This window comes from Misgurnus anguillicaudatus, chromosome 5 (genome assembly GCF_027580225.2).
Source record: "Misgurnus anguillicaudatus chromosome 5, ASM2758022v2, whole genome shotgun sequence".
NCBI classification, from domain to species: Eukaryota; Metazoa; Chordata; class Actinopteri; order Cypriniformes; family Cobitidae; genus Misgurnus; species Misgurnus anguillicaudatus.
The window spans coordinates 35,813,548-35,834,693 of NC_073341.2; the positions used below are offsets into that span (position 1 = coordinate 35,813,548).

Below are 21,146 nucleotides of genomic sequence, written 5' to 3' on the forward strand. Positions count from 1 at the left end.
TCACAGAGGAACCTCTTTTCAATTCAAGTGGATCAATCCACTGAAATAAGAAATGCAGCATTACGTTAGCACTGATCGTCCTTTTGAAGCATCATTTCATTACTCCATTTCATTGTGATAGTCATTCATCAACAACCTACTGTCATTAAAAAACATCAAAACCGATCTACCTGGGCATCTTTTGTAGAGGCCAGTGATGTGGCCAATGGAAGTCAAAAGATTTTACGAGGACTCGGAAAGAGACACTCACGTTTGGCCGTGAGCCGCTTTAGAGTATTGAATCTTGGGGAAGACTCAAGTCTCACTGACAGATCTGTTGATCATTTTCAATTCTTTGAAACTATTAAAGAGACTGGATTCGCATTTAATTTAATTTGTCCCCCAGCAATGTTTACAGAAAGAGACTGAGACTGCAGCTGATGGGAACTGATTCAACCATCAACCTCTTATTTATGTTCACACACAGGGGTCTGTGTGAGGAAGCCGGATTACAATGTGAATAATGATGAGATAAGTGTAAACAGCAAACGATAGCCTGACTGTCATGTGCCTTAAATCCTGCAATGTAGTCACTGAAGCCCTGTTAGCATCGCTCAAAGAAATGCATAGAAAACGTGTATTTTAATTTGTTGAATGAAAACGATAATTCAGCGTCAACGCGCGCGCGAGAAGCAGAGTTTGTGTACGTCCATATATTCTCATTCCAACATATTACCTCACTCTGACATCACTGGATACGAAGCAGTACATACGAAACGGGACGGCACGTTTCGATCTCCCGAGACGACTAAATGCACTGATTGAGAAAACATCACGGAGAGGCGGGCTGTTATCTGTTAAAGACAAACCATGATGGGAATAGCACCATGAAATGGATCTTATCACAAATAAACACTGATTTATGGAAGGAAACGTGTTTTTTCACTCAGTTAGGTGATTTTTTTCAACCATTAAGATGTGACAGTGTTGGAGACAGGGTATGTTTCCATGGTAACCAGAGGCTGCTTGTTGAAAATGCTGTACAGTTTTGACAGATTATTGAGTAATTGAGTCCAACCCTGGCAGTATACCCTTTGATGTAAATCTTCAGTTCTGTAAAATATAAAAAATTGAATCACTATTCTGTGGTCCTCATTATTTTCACCGATTTCAAATCCTTTGATTAGCACGGTAACATATGAACGCATGTTCATAAACACACATCAAAAAGTCTTTAAAATGAATTAATGTAATAAAAAACAAAAAAGTATTATATTACATTATTAAATTGTAATTTAAAACAAATTATAAACTTTAACATCAATGATATTGCCAATGGCCAAACAACTAAAATGCCATTATAGTGGTACTGAATTTAAAATTATAAGCATTTATATCTTTGATTCTTTAAAATTGTTTGGAAAAAATTTCAGCTTAGGGCAATAAAAACTTTTATAAATGTTATAGGGGCAGTTTCCCAGACAGGGATTAGACTAGTCCTAGACTAAAATAAATGTAACAGATGTTCAAACTGCACTCTTAAAATGGCTGGGTTATTTTTGACCCATAATGGGTAAATATTGGACAGAACACGTGCTGGGTTAAAAATTGACCCATAATGGGTAAATATTGGACAGAACATGTGCTGGGTTAAAAATGGACCCAATGCTGGGTTATTTTAACCCAACTGCTGGGTTATTATACCCCATGGTTGCATAACAACAACCCAACATTGGGTAATTTTTAACCCAGCACATGTTCTGTCCAATTTTTACCCATTATGGGTCAAAAATAACCCAGACATTTTTAGAGTGTGAAAACAACTTGCACTGACATACATTAAAATACATCAGTGCCCTTTGTTTTGCCTTAAAATGCATACAAGTAATGTTTTTAGAAAGGCATGTTTGTTAAAACTTGTTATATTTCCTAATTAAATTCCATAAAAGTTTTTAGGCTAGTACAGGGGTGGCGAACGTCGGTCCTGGAGAGCCGCATCCCTGCAGTTTTTAGCTCCAACCCTGATTAAACCTCACCTGTCTGAATGTTTCTAGTAATTTTTTAGACCTTGATTACCTGTTCATGTGTGTTTGATTAGAGCTGGAGCTAAACTCTGCAGGACTGCGGCTCTCCAGGACCGACGTTCGCCACCCCTGGGTTAGAGCTGTACTAAAAGTAACTTTCACTGACAGATCCTAAAATATGCCACTACCATTGTTTTGTCTCAAGATACACATATTTAAGGCACGTTTATAAAATATGCGTCTTAATATAACTGAGGCCTAGTCCTAGCTTTAGCTAAGCCTTGTCTGTAAACCAGGCCTTAATGTTTTAGTTTTAAATGTTTTTTTTTATTGAAGGCATACACTTTAAAAAAATGCTGGGTTATTTTCAACCAAGCAATGAGGTCAAAAAAGGGATAAACCCAACCTGTTGTTCGGTAATTTAACCTATGCTGGGCTGTTTTAACCCATTGTTGGGTCAAGTCAAGTCAATTAATTTCTATAGCACAACTTTAACACAACCATTGTTGCTTTTACAATAAAAGGTTACTTAAGAAGCAACAGAGATAAAAAAAATAAAAGGAGAGGAAAAAACGTATATACACATATAAAAAACATCCAAAGTACTGTACACCAGTGGTTCTCAAACTTTTTCAGCGTGCGGCCCCCTTTGTGTACGATGCATTCCTTCGCGGCCCCCCCCCAAAGAAAAACAGTTCTAAAACTTCACATTTTAATTAAACAAAACATTAAATTACACAAAGTAGTGATGCCTTATTTTTTTAGGTTATCTTTCACAGAATTCATGATAAATAATGTATTTTATAAAATGTCATAAAACTGGGGACCCCCTGGCACCATCTCGTGGCCCCCCTGGGGGCCCCCGAACCCCAGTTTGAGAACCACTGCTGTACACAATAGGGTGGTCCTTATAATGGGTCATTTTTTATGTTCAACTCTCACCCCTAAATGTGTTAGGATATCAATAAAAACACACTGTGCAAAATTTTAAATTGTTCTTACAATATTTAAAGGTTGCTCAAAGCCTTTGAATATTTCTGAAATCACATATTTTGGCAAAAACTGTACCATTTAAAAACCCACAACACACATAAAACTTGCTTCTTGGAGGGTAACTTTGTTCCATTTGTTTCAGTCTCTTTTGACCCGAGTAACCATATAGCGGACTTGCTTCGTGTTGCTTCAGCCATTGTCTCAGTGTATATTGTCTATTGTACTTCATTCACATTGAAGCTTTCTTGCTTTGAAAGACATATCACAACTAAAACAGGAGTTTTAATTGCATGGAGCATCGTCAAATAAGTCCATTGCTGTCACAAGTATATATTATTAAACATGCTAGCACAAAGTATCAAATAATACGCAAATGTGTTAAACTTCAAAGGTCTTGAGCAACCTCTAAATATTAATTAATATTGAATTTTTTTTATTTATTTATTCAAACATATTGGTGGGATGATAGCATGAACTTTTAAAAGTTGAAAAAAAAGAACCACCCTAGTACACATCATCACATGCAAGGGTGTAAAAATGATTTATTAAGTTTGATTTAAAAACACCACGCAATGGAGAGTACCTGATAGTAAGGGGTAAACTGTTCCAGAGTTTAGGGGCAGCAACATCGAAAGCTCTGTCACCTTTGGATTTACAAATATGACAATTTTATGGCTTAATTTAAAGGAATATTCCATTTTCTTAAAAGAAAAATCCAGATTATTTACTCACCACAATGTCATCCAAAATGTTGATGTCTTTCTTTGTTCAGTCGAGAAGAAATTATGTTTTTTGAGGAAAACATTGCAGGATTTTTCTCATTTTAATGGACTTTAATAGACACCAACAATTAATACTTAACTCAACACATAACAGTTTTTTTCAACGGAGTTTCAAAGGACTATAAACAATCCCAAACAGGGCATAAGGGTCTTATCTAGCAAAACGATGGTCATTTTTGACAATAAAAATAACAAATATACACTTTTGAAGCACAAATTTTCGTTTAGGTCAGGTCCAGCGTGACCTAACGTAAATGCGTAGTGACGTAGGGAGGTCATGTGTTACATATATAAAACGCACATTTGCGGACCATTGTAAACAATAAACTGACACAAAGACATTAATTAGTATCAGTTGACATACAACAGGAACTGTCCTCTTTCTCAACACATGTAAATACTGGGGCGGAGTTTAGCGTTTGTCCTCTGTGACCTCTTGACGTCATGACGTATTGCGTCGGGTCATGCTAGCGCATCACGACCGGATCTAGATGAGAAGTTGTGCTTTAAAAGTGTATATTTGTTATTTTTATTGTCAAAAATGACAATCGTTTTGCTAGATAAGACCTTTGTTTATAGTCCTTTGAAACTCCGTTGAAAAAAACCGCCAAGTGTCGAGTTAAGTATCAATTGTTGGTGTCTATCAAAGTCCATCAAAATTAGAAAAATCCTGCAATGTTTTCCTCAAAAAACATAATTTCTTCTCGAATGAACAAAGAAAGACATCAACATGACATGGTGGTGAGTAAATTATCTGGATTTTTCTTTTAAGAAAATCGAATATTCCTTTAACCCAATGGCAGCATTTTTTTCTTTTAGATTATATCAATTCTTTCCTAAAAGTTTTTCTTTCTAAGCAAAGGATTATAATAGGTGACAGCTTTAAAGTTTGATCAGAGGAAAATAATGCTTTATAGTATTCAGGCTTATGGTGATAACAGCTAAAAATTGTTAACAAAAACAGCACAGATGCATCTGCATGAGCTGTGCATTATTTATAAGCTAAAAATATTTTTTTTACAAAACCACTCATAAACGTAGAGTATTAAAGTAATAATGTTTTAACGGTGAACAGCGGAACGCTTGGAATGTTTATTATAGCCCATTTAAAATGTACAGTCACATGCTCATCATACCTTGATGTTTGGCACTTATAGACGTTTGCCAGGAAGCTTTAAACTCACTCTGGCCTTAAAATCTCGACAAACATTAGATCTGTGACTCCCTGCATCTTTGCTTTCTTTGGGCTGCTGTTTGCTAAAAAGAGTTCTGGAGTGGTCTGGCCTGAAGCCCATCACTCGGGCTCCTGGAGGCCTGGCAGACTGGGGTTGTAATGGGCTCACGATGGGTGCCAGAGCCAGAGAGCCACCGTGGAAGCCAATGTGGTGCCCAGATGTACAGCACATTACCGCATTAAGCCACACGATGAAGGCTTTTATAAAGAGAGAGACTGCTATTTAAAACACGCAACAGCCTTTTTGGAAATAGTCGGTCCAATAAACTTTAATATGGAATATTATTACCTCATTTCAGACTGTTCACAATCTAAATCTCATCATATCGAGCTGAATATTTCTGATCGGACCCTGACATGTACGCTGAGATTTTTAAGACACCGCAATGTGTCCGAGGGTTTTTAAAGACATTTACTACTGTATGTGATGGCGACAGGCTTCCTGCATCTAATCGGTCCAGTTAACTTGTGCTTTCTCCAAATATTCAACTAGTGGTTAAAAACATTAACAAGTGTACAACAGGGTTCCCACACCTAAGTTAACTTCAAATTCAAGGACCTTTCAAGGACTTTCCAAGTCCAATAACGTCAAATTCAAGGACTTAATGTGGGAACACATTTCAAGTGAGAAAGGTTACATCGTGTTACCTTTTAAGATACATTGTTACAGTTCCCTTTCGAGGGAACTAGCGCTGCGTCACTGTGGTGACACTTTTGGGACGCCTCCAGGGGTAAGTTCGTCTGAATGTGTATATAAAATTCAACCAATGGTGAGGCTTAACGACAAAGACAGGGTGACGCGGGAGCCAGGAAGTATATCGCTATCTGAAATATTGCCAAAGACTGCGTTACAGGGATGCAGAAGATATGGCAAGGGACACGCAGCGTCTCGTTCCCTTCTCAGGGAACAACAGTTACATACGTAACCCGAGACGTTTTCATGTGTCAAACACAACTATGCAAAAAAGCATTTTGGTATGAATCAACATTTGCATGCAGAAGATATAAGCATTTAAAGCGAACAGTTTAACGCGTGTGCTTAAAAAGTCTAGAATTTTTATGATATTGTCCTACACTACACAGGGAATAATATGGATTTTGTTTTTCAAAAACTTCTTGCATAAAATAGATTCAAGCACTTTCAATTACCTGTATCTACTGTATGCATGTATATTTTCAAAAACTTCCCAGGGCCTTAAACAGATACGTAACTAAAAAATAAGCTGCTACTAGCAAACTAAAAATTAAAAACACAATAAATAATGAGCTTGAGTCCCTCACAGTTAACAAGCATGTTGGATCCCCTAATACAAAATACTCTATTATTACTAATTAATTTCGCCCAAAATTAAGGCTCAGAAGTCTCAGACTCCCGGGATTTGAAACCGATTTGGATGTGTGCTGCAGGTTGTACCTGCCTTCACCTCTGCTCCCAGCATACGTTAGTCTGCTTGGACCGACTGGTGGGCATTATTAAATGCATAGCATTCGGCTTTCCTCTGCCAGTCATTCTCCCGTGCTGCGGGACGTCTGCGGCATCTTTCATCCGTGGATCACGCCACCACCTCGACTCGGGCATTCACAGCACACAACACGTCAGAACCGCCCGCCAAAAAACAAGCTGACCCTCGGCCCGGCCGTCCCTCAGGCTACTGCGCGCACAGATGCCAACCACTGGCAGCGGGATTCCCAGCACTTGCATTATGTCAATTATTGAAGGATGTTCTCATGATATATTTATGGTGTGCTGGTACGTGGTAAACACTCTGGCCTCTGTGTGTAAAGAGAAGAGAGTGATATTCCATTAAACCCCATTAAATAACCATGGCCTGATCAATTATTGATCCTTGACTAAGTTCATTAATGCGGCATATGTAAAGCGTTTAAATCTCAAGTATATTAAGAAGATGTGAATGCAGACACTGCCTGACTGCTTGTAATTCATGTTTTGATCAGCCGTTATCAAGAATGTATCTAAAAAGATTAGTTCATCCAAAAAAATGGCATTTCTGTCATCTTTCCTTATGTTCCCTGTGACTTTCCGAAGAAATATTATATGAAGATATTATACAGCACATGTTCCTCACACTATTTATTAGTTGCATAGAGTGCATAAGAATGAACTATTTCTTTTGGATCTCACTTGAAGCCTGAAAAAAGAAAGTGACACATGAATCTTGATACTTTTTTTTACAAGAATGATGAGGTAAACCCGACATTATGGCATTTCGTTGCTCATAAGACGTTTATTAAACCAAATTCATCAACAGCAGCCACGCGACCCAACCAAGGCTAAGCAGCGGTTAGCACGGTCTGAGGCCAGTGCCCGCTAATCGCCTCTTGTCCTATTGTGTCCAAGTGGACTTGAGTGTAATACATTATGAAAATGAGACCGCGCATGGCTACGTGTTCCTGAGGTCATTATGCGACCGTTTAGCTCTATTTAGGACCTCTTCTGGCCGACCCTCAGGCCCTTGTCTTCTTCAGGCTAGCTGCTAATTAGCATGAGTAACCTCCTCCGCTGCAGCCGCAAAATGGCTCTCGCCACTGTAATCGCATTCGTTTGATAGCTGAAGAGCCGCGGTGAAATGAAATTAGTGGGATTAATTAGGGGTTGACGCGCCGCCAAAGGTTTTCAATTTTGCGTTGTCACATCAATAACGGAGATCTTCTTCTTGACCACACAGGAATGGCCTGAAGGAGACCCATGCAGGGGAACTACTAACAATTATGACCAATTAGTCAGGCCCATCTTTAGCCAGGACAAGAGCCAATGCACAGCTGAAAAACATCTTTTGGAGAATTTCTCTTTGAAATGTAAGCAAAAAATAATCTTTAATTAGAGATTTGTTATTATACTTTTAACCATTAAACTGATGGCTACAAACACGCATAATAACTTTAAGGACTCTCTGCTTGACTTTAAAGATATTAGATATATAACAAGATCTAGCACTGCTATAGAGGGTATGCATTGATGTCACTTTTCCACAGGGCCACGCCCAATTGAGTGGCAAAACATTTAGCAAAATGGCTGGCTGTTCTAGTGGCGGCCGCGAAAATGCTGACAATTATCAGCAAAAATTACATTTAGTTGGACTTGATAGTGACCCTAGCAACTTGTCAACCCACCTGTGGTCAGTGGACGTTGACATGAACGATCCATTTACTTCTCCTTTTGGTGTTTCTTGGCAGTCTGTAAAACAATAGCTCCGAATTCTTGTTAATCTGTTAGTGCAGTCTATCGCACAACAGCTTTTTCCCATTTAGACGCGTTTTCCCTGTGTTTTCGCTGACTTCACACTGTACACAAATTCTGCCGCTCTGCCTTTTGCCACTCAGTGGGCATAACCGCAGTCACTTTCGCCGAAGGTGACGTCACGTGCATACCCTCTATAGAGGACAATGTAATGCTCAATAGACCCCTTCAAGGTTTGTAAACATTGAATGACTATCGGGTGCGCGCGCAGCACGGGGTCGAACTGTTCATACCATTTAGGCTTTATAATTTAATCTAACAGTGCTGAAAAATGATGACTTACCTCAAATGAAGTGAACACTACAAACACAAGCCTCTTTGATCTTTGCATTGTCCCAGTCTGCACGTTAATTCCTTGCAGACGCAGATGTTGTATTTTTTTTGTTTTTGAGATTCTGCATGAATCGCGAAAACTTAACGGAAGACCTGGTGCGATTTTCACAGCCCACGACGTAAGTAGGCATTTTTGACGATACCGAATAATACGCAACTCAATCTGCTGTAATGACTTTTCTGACCCCGATATGCGCAGTGGGAACAGCCTGTGACGTGAACCGTGAAGGGGTCTATATGGGCGCTCTGGCATCGTAAATCCCACCTTCCAGTTAAAACAGGGTTCCCACACCTTAGTACACTTCAAATTCAAGGACCTTTTAAGGACTTTCCAGGTCCATTACCATCAAATTCAAGGACTAAATGTGTGGACACATTTCAAGTGAGAGCAAGGTTACATCGTGTTACCTTTTAAGATACATTGTTACAGTTCCATTTCGAGGGAACTCGCGCTGCGTCACTGCGGTGATGACACTTTGGGGACGCCTTCAGGGGTAAGTGCGTCTGAATGTGTATATCAAATTCAACCAATGGTGAGGCTGAACAACAAAGACAAGGTGACGCAGGAGCCAGAAAGTATATTGCTATCTGAAATATTGCCAAAGACGGCGTTACAGGAATGCAGGAAGTATGGCAAGAGAGACGCAGCGCCTTGTTCCCTTCTCAGGGAACAGCAGTTACATACGTAACCCGAGACGCTTTCACTTGTCAAACACAACTATGCAAAAAAGCAGATTCACAAACTTTCAAGAATTTAAAGGACCCATGGGTACCCTGTTTAAAGAACCAATCATCAATAAATAAAGGCTGATGATTCTATGGGGGAAGAGCTCTGTTCAGAGGCACCTTTAGCAGAATTTGAGTTTAAAAAAAATTGAAGTTATAACAAATGTCAGGTTTAATTGTTGGTCAGAAATAGACTACAGTATGTTGTTTGATTTTACTTTTAGCACATGATTTTGGAAAACATCATGGTCTTTTCCCATTCAAGAAGAGTCACGATTCATACTAATAATGATGATATCTGATATTGATTCTGAATCGCAAAGGTGATATTATACACAGCTCTTTCATGCATTATGGCTTTTTGATCAGTAAGTCCTTATTAATCTAAAATTACTGTGAGTTTGAGTCATTTATAACAGGAATTTGAAAAAGCAACACTCGTCAAACATTATCATTATCAATATTCTTTATTATCATGAAAATACATGCAAAATTTGTTGAACAGCGATATAAATATGCTTAGCAGGCATTTCGTGGAACTGCGCATGTAATTGCTACTTCTTCTGCAGCGCATATTGAGTTTCTGCACGAGAGCGCCCTCTGGCTTTTGCAAGTAACGGCATTTCACCGTAATTCTTGATTATTACATTTTCTTAAAAAAAAAAAATCCAGATAATTTACTCACCCCCATGTCATCCAAAATTTTTTGTCTTTCTTTGTTCAGTCGAGAAGAAATTGTTTTTTGAGGAAAACATTCCAGAATTTTTCTCATTTTAATGGACCTCAACACTTAACAGTTTTAATGCAGTTTAAAATTGCAGTTTCAACACAGCTTCAAAGGACTCTAAACGATCCCAAATGAGGCATAAGGGTCTTATCTAGCAAAACCATTGTCATCTTTGGCAAGAAAAATAAAAAATATGTCTTTTTAAACCACAACTTCTCGTCTTCCTCCGGCCGAGTGACGCGCCAGCGCGACCTCACGTAATTGTGTAATGACGTCGAAGATAACGTGTTACATTTATGAAACGCACATTTGCGGACCATTTTAAACAATAAACTGACACAAAGACATTAATTAGTATCATTCGATATACAACAACGTCAGAACGCTCTTCTTCTCAACACTTCTAAACACTGGGACGGTAGTTTCGCATACGTCATCTGTTACCTCTTGACGTGATGATGTATTACGTAAGGTCCCGCTGATGTGTCACATGGCCGGAGGAAGACGAGAAGCTGTGGTTTAAAAGTGAATATTTTTATTTTTATTGCCAAAAATGACAATCGTTTTGCTAGATAAGACCCTTATGCCTCATTTGAGATCGTTTAAAACCTTTTGAAGCTGCGTTGAAACTGCAATTTTAAACTGTTAAGTGTTGGGGTCCAATAAAGTTCATCAATATGAGAAAAATCCTGAAACGCTTTCCCCAAAAACACAATTTCTTTTCAACTAAACAAAGAAAGACATCAACATTTTGGATGACATGGGGGTGAGTAAATTATCTGGATTTTTTTAAGAAAATGGGCTAATCCTTTAAGCATAGCAAGCAGAATTGCACAATTTATCGTCCCAGCCCTTGTTTTAACATGGTTTCATGAGTTAATTGATTGCCGGTTACTATTGTGTACGCTTTTTTAGAATTCAATAACAATTATTGTATGCATTTCGGCAGATTCTTTCCTCCACAGTGACTTATAGTGCATTACCTGGGATCAAACCTATTACCATCCGTACAGCTATTGCAATGATCTGCCAATTGAGCACACAGGGAACAAGAATTTAGTTGAAACTTATACAGTTTAGAAAGTTACCTTAATTGGGTGAGAGGGTCACCAGTGACCAGACGGCTTGCAGGCCTTGAGCGGGATTGAACGCTGGTGTACGTGTGCTCTGGTTAACACTCCAGCACTAGCTGTCAGGAACAAGGTGCCGTTTTTCTCCAGGAGCTGACAGAGGCTGTCTGCGAAGAAAAGAGAAAAAGCCTGTTAGACTGACACACTGTTTATTCACAAATGACACAGCCGGCAACCGATCGGTGTCGCTGGGATTTTTTTAAAGCTTTCCCCGCCTTGAATGAGTCTGTGATGTATCCTTTGTAGGGAAGAATAATTGAAGTTTGACTACAGCAGACGTCGGCGTGGAGGGAGGGAAGATACACGGATACCTGCAGCAAAAACTACGTCTTAAGGGTGACACGCGGCTGGGTGATCGTTAAGAGGAAAATAGAGTTTAAAAAATGGTGGATTATCGTCGGCGTGACACGTCCGTGCGACAGAAAACACACACGCGTGAAAACACGCCGCTCATTTGTATTTGCTTTGCACCCTCAACTGTACATTACACAGGGAGCAAAGCCATAAATAAAACAAAGCAGAGAGCACTGCACTTCCTCTGGCACGTGATTGGCTGGAGCGTGAAAGGGAAACAGAAAGGTTACGGCGACTCGCTCAGCCATTCGTCTTGTTTGTTAGATCTGTGCGGCTTGATTCTGCAAACAAGCGCTGAGGAATCTGGTGACATCAGCACTTAATCAAGCCGCGCCTCACCATTATAAATCAGTTGAACTTCTGACACCTGAACTTTATTCTGCACGCGATTTTAAAGGCCATGCGCCGCTGCCTCTGCTATTAGGGTGGTGCTGATCCATAGAGCTGCATTCAGGTCAGGACGCGGGCCGACCGAGCCCCACCGCATGCATCACCTGGGCAAAGGCACAGCCAGAGTAATAATAAGACAAACCGGGAACAGGGTGGAGATTGGTGCCTCATGTTTCTGGGTGGTGTGATTGCACATGCAGGAGAATCAGAGTCAAAGTTTAAATTAAACTCCATACACTGCTGGAAGATAAAGTCTCACATGCTATAGCACAGCAAAACAATGCTTTAAAGGGGCCATGGCATGAAAATCTGACTCTTTCTATGTTTAAGCGCTAAGATTGGGTCCCCAGTGCTTGTATCAACCTAGAAAATGTGAAAAAGATCAACCCAGTAACTTAGTTTTTGTAAACCATTCTCTACAAGCACATGAAAAATAGGTTGTTGAAATTAGGCTCTCCTTATGATGTCATAAGGAGGTCATATTATAATAATACCACCCCTTAATCTGCACTATCCAACCACTGCCATTTAGTGCAGCACAATTGAGTTTTAATTGCAACAAACCACCATCATTGTGATCAGTGTTTGAATTTTATCAGCTCATTTGCATTTTAAAGAACACACCCAAAACGGCACTTTTTTGCAAACACATACAAAGTGGCAATTTCAACATGTTATAATAAATTATTTATATGATATTTTGAGCTAAAACTTCACATATGTGCTCTGGGGACACCAAATATTTATTTGACATCATAAAAAAGTCTTGTGCCATGGCCCCTTTAAAGATAGGGTTAGTTTACTCAAATTTACTCACCCTCATGTTGTTACAAACCTGTATTAATATTTTTGTTCTGCTGAACATAAAGGAAGATATTTTGAGCCATGTTTCTAACCAAAACGTTTTTGAGCACCATTGAGTTCCATAGTTGTATTCTTTCTATAGAAGTCAATGGTGCTTCTGTTTCCTGCTTAATTATTTTTCTTTGTGTTCAGCAGAACAAAGACATTTATACAGGTTTGTAACAACATGACGGTGAGCTATTCCTTTTTGTGGTGAACTATCCTTTAAAAGGGGACATATCATGAAAACCTGGCTTTTTCCATGTTTAAGTGGTATGGTTGGGTCCCCGGTGCTTTTTATCAACCTAAAAATATGAAAAAGATCAACCCAGTAACTTAGTTTTGGAAAACCATTCTCTGCAAGCATATAAAAAAATAGGCCATTGAAATTTGGCTCCGCTTGTGATGTCAGAAGGGGATAATATGGCTCCTTAATCTGCACTATCCAACCACTGCACTGCCATTTAGTGCAGAGATCAGCTCATTTGCATGTTAAAGGACACACCCAAAAATGGCATATTTTGCTCTCTCCTACAAAGTGTCAATTTTAACATGCTATAAGTAGTTATCTATATGGTATTTTGAGCAAAACAAGTCACATATGTATTTTAAGGACACCAAAGATTTATTTGACATCTTAAAAAAGTCTTGTGAAATGTCCTCTTTAAAGATGCTGCCTGTGAAGCTAAAAACAATCTTGAGTCTAAAGGCTAAAAACAAACCCAGCTAAAGTCATTTTTGTGATTTACTGTTTTCTACATAAAATCATCCTATACTGTATATAATGTATAGAACATTTTGTAAAAATATAATCTTGATATCTTTAAGTAAGGTCATGTCAAAGACTGAAATAAATGTGAAATCAAACTTTGATGCTTTTATTCTCATCATTAGGATTAGGACTTCACAGACAGGGTCACATTTGCATATAATTTCATCACATCTATTTACTTATTATTTCATAAGGGCTATTTTTGCATGGGTAAAAAAGTCTACTAATTGTACCGTTAATACTTAAACAGTATCAGTTATAATGATGTCTAAATAAGTAAAGTTTTTACCCAAAGTTTTTAACCATACTGATATCTTAAATGTCAATATTTGGTGGTTTAAGCACTCATGCAAATTCTCGCTTAATGTTTTTAAAGGGGACATTTCACAGTACTATATTAAGATGTAAAATAAATCTTTGGTGTCCTCTGAGTACATATGTGAAGTTTTAGCTCAAAATACCACATAGATAATTTATTATAACGTTAAAATTAGAAATTTTGTCTCAGAAAAACGGAATAATAATAATAATAATTAGGTAGGTGTGAGCAAAAATGTGTAGTTTTGGGTGTGTCCTTTTAAATGCAAATGAGCTGATCTCTGCACTAAATGGCAGTGCCATGCTTGGATAGTGCAGATTAAAGGGAAACTTCATCCATTTGCATTAAAGGAATATTCCATTTTCTTAAAAGAAAAATCCAGATAATCCACTCACCACCATGTCATCCAAAATGTTGATGTCTTTCTTTGTTCAGTCGAGAAGAAATTATGTTTTTTGAGGAAAACATTGCAGGATTTTTCTCATTTTAATGGACTTTAATAGAGCCCAACATTTAATGCTCAACACTTAACAGTTTCTTTCAAACGAGTTTCAAAGGACTACAAACAATCCCAAACGAGGCACAAGGGTCTTGTCTGGCAAAACGATTGTCATTTTTGACAAGAAAAATGGAAAGTATCCACTTTGAACCACAACTTCTCGTCTAGATCCGGTCGTGATGCGCCAGCGTGACCCCACGCAATACGTCATTTCGTCAAGAGGTCACAGAGGACGAACGCGAAACTCTGCCCCAGTGTTTACAAGTGTTGAGAAAGAGGTCCGTTCCGACGTTGTTGTATGTAAAATGATACTAATTAATGTCTTTGTGTCAGTTTATTGTTTACAATGGTCTGCAAATGTGCGTTTTATATATGTAACACGTGACCTCCCTACGTCACTACGCATTTACGTTAGGCCGCGCTGGACCGGACCTAGACGAAAAGTTGTGGTTTAAAAAGACATATTTTTTGTTTTTCTTGTCAAAGGTGACGGTCGTTTCGCTGGATAAGACCCTTGTGCCTCGTTTGGGATCGTTTGTGGACCTTTGAGGCTCTGTTGAAGGGAACTGTTAAGTGTTGAGTTAAGTATTAAATGTTGGGCTCTATTGAGGTCCATTAAAATGAGAAAAATCCTCAAAAAACATAATTTCTTCTCGACTGAACAAAGAAAGACATCAAAATTTTGGATGACATGGTGGTAAGTAAATTATCTGGATTTTTCTTTTAAGAAAATGGAATATTCCTTTAAGCTTTGTATCGTTAGAACCCCAGTCATGTTTTTAAATGGTCGTGCATCATTCCCTCAGTTTCCCCTGAGACGGGAGAAATACTAATTTCAGTGAGGCACTTCCTTCTTTCAATGATGTAAAAATCGTCATTTTGCGAAGAAAGAAGGAAGTCCTGTATCTTTGTCGAGGGTGAAAGACTACAGACACTCATTCCTCATTTTTGCATGGTGGGGGCTATGGGTGGGACCCACTCACGCTAAAGACCTATTACAGATCAGTGGGTGGGACTTACGAAAATATACGAGCACAGACAGAAAAAAAAACTTTATGCTAAGCTAAGCTAACAGACGTTGTGGAGCGAGCCAGACTTCATGTTACAATAACAGCGGAAGTTAATCAATATGATATAGAAGAGGGTGATTTCGCAAGCGTGATGCTCTAATCCGCTGTTCATTGCACCTTTATGAGCCACAATACAGCAAAGAGCTCAGGCAGATGGAGGAACAGAAGCCCGAGGAGTAGAGGAGCCCGGGGAAGACGCCGCAACCATCGGCCTCTGCTGCGTAGAGAAGCCCGGACTGATAGTGCCTTTACTCTCGCTGTGTGCCTTCTTTATAATATTTCAGCATCAGATAAGGATATGGACGTTTGTTTGGTGAATGTTTCCAGGCAAGTGAGCACCTTTGCGCACATTTGGACATGTTTATTTCACAGACGTGTTTCGGCTTACGAGCAAACGCGCTGCGAAGTATATGAGCTTGGATGGACTCTCGCTGTGTGCTTTCTGTTTAACATTTCTGGATCAGATAAGGATATAAACATTTGTTTTGTAAATGTTTCCGGGCGCGTGCTTATTTCAAAGACGTGTTTCGGCTTACGAGCACAAGCTCCAAGAGCTGAGGCAGCGCATATGTGGAGATATTATGCAGGGGACGCGTTTGTGTGCAGGATGCAGGGATAAACGGATTAGGGCTGTCACTTTTGTGAAAAAAATCATTTTCGATTTTTAATATATAAGTGTTCATTGAATCGATTGTAAAATCGATTTTCCATGTAAAAGACGTTTCCATTTTCAACGCCAAATAACAGACAAAGAGAGCGCCTGAAACGCACAAGTCAGCAATATTTCTTATTCATTGTCATTAAGTTTCGTGCAGAATAAAAAACAGCAACAGTAGTGCAACATTCTCTAAAAAAATATGCAGAGTGGACTGCTGCCATAAATGAAAAACATTACTGCAGGCTTCAACCGGCTGCTTTTATGATTTAGGCAATTAAAAAATTATTTTAAATAATGATTCGATCCATTTCAAACAACTGTTCAAAAATGAAACTTTAAATAGACTTACTTGAAGTTGAGAACATGCTGTGTATTTTTTTTATTAAACGTAACCGACACTTAGGCGGCACTAGGCAGGCATAATGAAATGCGCAAAAAGACTAGGGCCATTACAAATTATTGGTCAGGAAAACAAGTCGATCAACATTTAAGGGTTCAAGAGCAGAGCGCTTTTCATTTACTATATGTCCATCTGTTGAGAAGACGCACTCCGACCGCACTGATGTCCCAGGGAAACTCGGGTACTTCGTTGCCAGCAGCCAGCTGCGTATTTCATACTGCCAATCTTCGATCACAAAAGCGGGTCGCTGTCAGCTCGCAAGGGTGGCTCCTTGTCATAACTCATCATCTCCTGTAAGGTCACAATTTCGACGCTCTCTTGTGTTGCACAGGTTTATTGACGTTGTCCTCCATTTTCTTTGCAAAACACTAGATGCAGCGATTGAAAGCGTGAAACTATAGGTGCATAAAATTGCTGTGTATTTTCTGTCTAGCTTTCGCACACCTACTGCACTTTCGGAATTCTTTATTTTCTTTTTCTGTTTGTTTGTGAGTTTTGTTACATCTATATTTTTAACTGTTTAATTATTTTAAATTAATAGTGTACATATTTGGTTAAAATCGATTGCCTATTTTCGTTTTCGAAACTCTTTTTGGTTGGTCCGATCGATTGTGCAATCGATTTTCGAACGAAAATTGACAGCCCTAAAACGGATGTCTGACTAAAGTGAGTGTTTCTATTTTCTTTGTTATATTAAGGTGGCATTTATGTACACAACATATCTGAGCGGTGTTTTATATGTCTATGTTAAAGCAATGAGGTTGATATTACACAGATGTAATTACAGTAAACAAGAGACAAAAAGAAAATTGGTAAAACTAAATAAACATTTAAAATGCATACCCTTTTATAAGTGCTTGGAAAGACATTTGTACTGCGGATCTGAAACCGCACGTTACTGTTTGAATAAGACTTTGCTACACACCAGACCAGAGTGTTATTGTGTGTAACACAATGTAAAAACATGTTTAAAAGTAAGTCATGATTGGTGTCTGTCAGACACAGTGGTGGCTATTTTCTTTGTTTTATAAACGTGGCATTTATGTACACAATAGCATATCTGAGCCGTGTTCCGATTAATGGGAGTGGCTTGCAGAGCTGTACATAGTGGGAGTTGTAGTTTTTCATACAAATGTGCTCTAAAGTCACGTTCTGTCTTTTCTCTGTCAAATAGGCACAAAATTCTAAATTTATGTTACATTTCGACTATAAATATGACCCACTTTCAACAAAGATTAATGTTCCTATCGGAAATTCCTATATGAAATGGCCCTTTAAGAGGCGGTATTATCCCCTTCTGACATCACAAGGGGAGTCAAACTCCAATGAGCTATTTTTTCCACCTGCTTGCAGAGAATGGTTTACCAAAACTAAGTCACTGGTTTGATCTTTTTCACATTTTATAGGTTGATAGAAGCACTGGTGACCCAATTATAGCACTTAAACATAGAAAAAGTCAGATTTCCGTGATATGTCCCCTTTAAAGCATTTTTAAGTAAGTGCAAATTTCAAAATTGTCACATTCATAACACTGTTTTTTCCTCATAAATGTGCAAACAAAAATGAAATTAAAATGAACATTAAGAGATGGTTTTCCGAACAGGGTTTAGGTTAATCCAGGATTAGGCCTTATTAACATTAAATCATTTAAGAAGTTTTTACAAACATACCTTACAAAAGGTGTGCATCTTAAGACAAAACAATGTCAACGATGTTAAAATTAATCAGGACTTAATCAAGGTGTTTTTAAATTAAAACAGCTCAAACATGCATTTTAGACCGGGACTAAAGATGAGCCCTGTTCGGGAAACTGCACCTTAATGTTCGTCTCCATTTGTTGGGTTTTGTTGCTTCTGGTTTAATTCACAGAATTCCTATGTTGAAAATATGTTGTCTCACTTAAGTCCTTTTCTGTCACATTCAATGGAAAACATATATATTTGGGGTTTAGGAAAATATTAACAGATGGTTAAAAATGGGTAATAAATGCATCAAGTTTTGACTGCAAATGTCACATCCATAATGCTGGAATTGCTCAGTAGTAACTTTGTAATGAAAATAATCTTTACTTGGTCAATAACAAAATAGGTGAATCCCAGGAATGTTCTTCATGGATTTCTGTTCTTATTGTGTGTGTGTGTACCTCAAACTCTCATGAGTCATCACATGTGACCTCTTTGTACATCAACGACATCTTTATTCTCTTCTCCTGGCGCTCGACGGCAGCGAGTGAGTCGCTTTGTAAAGAAACATCTCTGGCTCCTCTTGCCATTGTGTGGTTGACAATAGTGCAGGACCTCCCAGTTACACAGCTGCAGATTCAACACACACACACACACACGCACGTGCACACATGGAGACATACACACTCACACACATGGTGTGAGTACACATACATATGTGTACATACAGACTGTTACACACAGACTAACACACGCGGATACACGCACGCACGCAAGCTCAGTGTGTGCAGTGAAGCTTCATGTGGCCATGCTTGGGAAAAAACTTCTTTAATGATTTAGCTGTCAATCAAGAGTGAGCAGAGAGAGGGAGAGAGAGTGACCGGACCGGGTGATTTTCCAGAGAGGGTGTTCAGCAGTGTTCGCCCCGTTCAATGAGGAGCACCATTGTTCTCTGAACCCTCTTCACTGGGCCACTCTCAGGGTCTCTGGAAACCAGGCCATAGCAAACAAACAATACGGACCTCACTGCCTGAATGAACCACGGCGGGCATGTTTATTGAGGCCAGACTTTCTTTCTTACTAATGCCTTTCCCTGGTGAATTTAGCATCAGACATGTAAAAAAAAAATACAATAGGGAGGATTTTGTGTCCATTCACTAACTAGGGAGTATTTTTAGTGAGACAGTCCCCTTCCAAGGCGTCCAGGTGTATCTTTTCACTTTTAAGAGACACTTCTGGTTGTAAACAAAAGCGTGACTTTTTTTAAGGCACTTTTTTTCTGCTAAGCAATCAAAACATGCTTTAGGATTCATGTTTGGGTATTTACCGCTTTCAGTACCACCTTACATTTCTCTCCGTACACAGTTGACAATTAGTGGCGCTTGCTAAGAGTTACAGGGTTTGTAAGTATTAAACTCATCCCTCAGTGAATGATGAATAACACTTCACATCTTTTTTAAGCAATCAGATTGATTTTATTTTATTTATGGTAAAATGGCCAGACTAATACTATAATTACAATAAAAGAAGAAACTGAGCATCCACCTAAATGTCCATGTTTAAATGTCAAGACTTTATATCATAAAGGAATAGTCCATTTTCTTAAAAGAAAAATCCAGACAATTTACCCACCACCATGTCATCCAAAACGTTGATGTCTTTCTTTGTTCAATCGAGAAGAAATTATGTTTTTTGAGGAAAACATTGCAGGATTTTTCTCATTTTAATGGACTTTAACGGACACCAACACTTAACACTTAACTCAACACGTAACAGTTTTTTTCAACGGAGAATCAAAGGACTCTAAACGATCCCAAACGAGGCATAAGGGTCTTATCTAGCGAAACGATTGTCATTTTTGACAAGAAAAATAAAAAATATGCACTTTTAAACTACAACTTCTCATATTCCTCCGGTCCTGAAAGCGTCAGCGTGACCTCACGCAATACGTCATGACGTCAAGAGGTCACAGAGGACGAACGCGAAACTCCGCCTCAGTGTTTACAAGTGTGTTGAAAGAGGACCGTTCCGACGTTGTTTTATGTGGAATGATACTAATTAATGTCTTTGTGTCAGTTTATTGTTTACAACGGTCCACAAATGTGCGTTTTATATATGTAACACGTGACCTCCCTACGTCACTACGCATTTACGTTAGGTCGCGCTGGACCGGACCTAGACGAAAAGTTGTGGTTTAAAAGTGCATTTTTTATTTTTCTTGTAAAAAGTTACGATCGTTTCGCTAGATAAGACCCTTATGCCTCGTTTGGGATCGTTTATAGTCCTATGAAACTCAAATTCAACAAATTCAACCAATGGTGAGGCTTAACAACAAAGACAGGGTGACGCGGGAGTCAGGAAGTATATCGCTACTGTATCTGAAATATTGCCAAAGACGACGTTACAGGGACGCAGGAAGTATGGCAAGGGAGACGCAGCGCCTCGTTCCCTTCTCAGGGAACAACAGTTACATACGTAACCCGAGACGTTTTCATGTGTCAAACACAACTATGCAAAAATGCATTTTGGTATGAATCAACATTCGCATACAGAAGATATAAGCATGTAAAGAGAACAGTTTAGCACGTGTGCTTAAAATGTCTAGAATATTTATGATATTATCCTACACTACACAGGGAAAAAAAAACTTCTTGCATAAAATAGATTCAAGCACTTTCAATAACCTGTATCTATGTATGTATATTTTCACAAACTTCCAAGGGCCTTGAATTTTTTCCCAGATTCACAAATTTTCAAGGATTTCAAGGACCCGTGTAAACCCTGGAATATATTTTATAACAGACAGTAACTTTAAACAGTATAGAAATAAGGAATTAATAGAAAGCAGGAACATTATGAAATCATTTTCACATCACAACAAGCACAAGTTTAACATTTAAATACAAAATATGAGCAACAGTAATATTAATGCATACCTAAGGAAACTCTACACAGCAATTGTATCTTCCTCG

General features: G+C 38.6%; 1 long non-coding RNA gene across 2 annotated transcripts; it reads right to left on the minus strand.

The window, feature by feature from the left end:
* Nucleotides 1-16: 16 nt before the first annotated feature.
* LOC129414627 (uncharacterized) lies at nt 17-20,379 on the minus strand. 2 transcript variants are annotated; one of them, XR_008634469.2, is made up of 4 exons: nt 18,636-20,379; nt 11,146-11,294; nt 6,427-6,785; nt 17-40 (listed from the first exon to the last, which is right to left on the minus strand). It is a non-coding gene; the product is annotated as an uncharacterized lncRNA (long non-coding RNA). The 2 variants fall into 2 exon arrangements; XR_008634470.2 differs by lacking the exon at nt 17-40 and adding an exon at nt 968-1,092.
* Nucleotides 20,380-21,146: the final 767 nt, after the last annotated feature.